This window comes from Gavialis gangeticus, unplaced genomic scaffold, assembly GCF_001723915.1.
Source record: "Gavialis gangeticus isolate Ggan-Ray unplaced genomic scaffold, GavGan_comp1, whole genome shotgun sequence".
Classification (NCBI taxonomy): domain Eukaryota; kingdom Metazoa; phylum Chordata; order Crocodylia; family Gavialidae; genus Gavialis; species Gavialis gangeticus.
This window is the reverse complement of record NW_017729032.1, coordinates 141,821,396-141,822,950: the sequence shown is the minus strand read 5'-3', so window position 1 is coordinate 141,822,950 and position 1,555 is coordinate 141,821,396. Positions and strand designations below refer to the sequence as shown.

General features: G+C 37.6%; 1 protein-coding gene across 1 annotated transcript in view; it reads left to right on the top strand.

The window, feature by feature from the left end:
• Window positions 1-1,555, top strand: part of GRTP1 (growth hormone regulated TBC protein 1) — a 96,388-nt gene that overhangs the window by 1,817 nt on the left and 93,016 nt on the right. Inside the window, exon 2 of the mRNA XM_019525193.1 lies at window positions 876-914. The gene's annotated coding sequence lies outside the window, so the exon portion shown is untranslated. The remainder of the gene's footprint in view (window positions 1-875; window positions 915-1,555) is intronic.

Sequence of the window (1,555 nt, the reverse complement as noted above, 5' to 3'; positions counted from 1 at the left end):
GTGTTCAGCTGATACCTATATATATAGTGGCATTTCATTGTAATCACAGAAAAACATGGGTGAATTTGGGGGGTTTTATTCATATAACTTTGGATTTTTAACAAAGAAAACCAAGATCCCTACTCATGAGGAAGAAGGTTTAGTTTCCCCACTTCCTTAGCTTCCCCCATTACACTTTGATTGTCTCTCTAATTACAGCCCTTGAATTTTAATTTCCATTAATCCTGGGCAACCAGGTCCCTTTGCGTATTTCTTTGACCCCTTCTTTGCCACTCCTTTTGCCTGACACATGCCATGCCCTTGGTTTAGGTCTTAAGATAACAACACCTGTTGTTCTCCCTTTGCTGAACTTCCTAGCAAATGTGCTACCCTTTTCCTACTTACTGACTCCTGTGCTTTATAATTTTGTTATTGCTCACATTTATATTCCTAAACTTTAAGTGAGGGGGGGAAAAAAACGAAAATAAGAAAAACATATTGAAACTTGATCTGAAAAAAGAAACAAATTAAATGAACAACTGCTCTACAAACGTGCTCTATACTGGCTAATTCCTGGCAGCTGCACATGACCTTGCTGGCATGAGGAGGTCAGTTATCTTTGTAGGCTGTAGGGTGTTGAAGATATGTATTAAAAATAGCCTCGATTAGTTTATAGCCTCTAGACTCCTGATGCAATTATTTATACTCTCTGCTTCTCCTCCAAGATGGTTCTTAAATTCTCTGAAGATGGATTTGTTTAGACTAATCGTATCATTATTTACCAGTTTTTCCACTGCTTTCTGATACTCTAAAATAAAAAGCATCTTTTAAAACAGGCAATGAAAGCAAGACTGAAAGATTATTTTTAGCTTGCTACCATCATAATGAGATTGTAGGGAACTGCTGTGAACATAGGCCTTAAGGTTACACTGAAGGTAAGTGTCACAAATCTCCAAAGGTATGCCTCTTTTTCTTTAAGTCCTTTTTTACTGGAAAGGAAAAAAGTACTTGTACTTTACTACATGCATTGTAGTTTTGTGTATTGTGATCATCTGTGAATTCCTGAAGTCTCCTTTGATGCATTATTATCATTATTCAAAAGGCAGCAAACAGGAGATAGTAAATACTCTCCAGACTGGAATGTAGCAGGATGATTATGTATAGACCACACAGGGAAGTGGCACCAGGGCTGATCACACATAGAAAAATGAACTGAGACAAGAAAGTGTCCCACTGAGAGGAAAATATAAAACTCAACTAATTCTTATATAAATGTCATCTTTTAAATAGTTCTTCCTTTATGATGATAAATTAGAATTGTCTTTTGTTCTACTATAGAAATAACCTTGAAAGGCAGTTCTACACAACCATGAGACTTTCAAATATCATTTATTATCATCAGGGATCCGGGTTTTTCATTTCCCATGGAAAAACAGAGTAAAACGCAGATTTCCCCCCTTACCAGAGGAAAACGCAGGCTTCTTATTTTTAATGGAGAAACCCGTGGATTTTGCAATTTTGCCAAGAGCTCTCTGCAGGCTGGCAGAGTTCCAGCCTGCAAGGGGCTGTGGGGGAG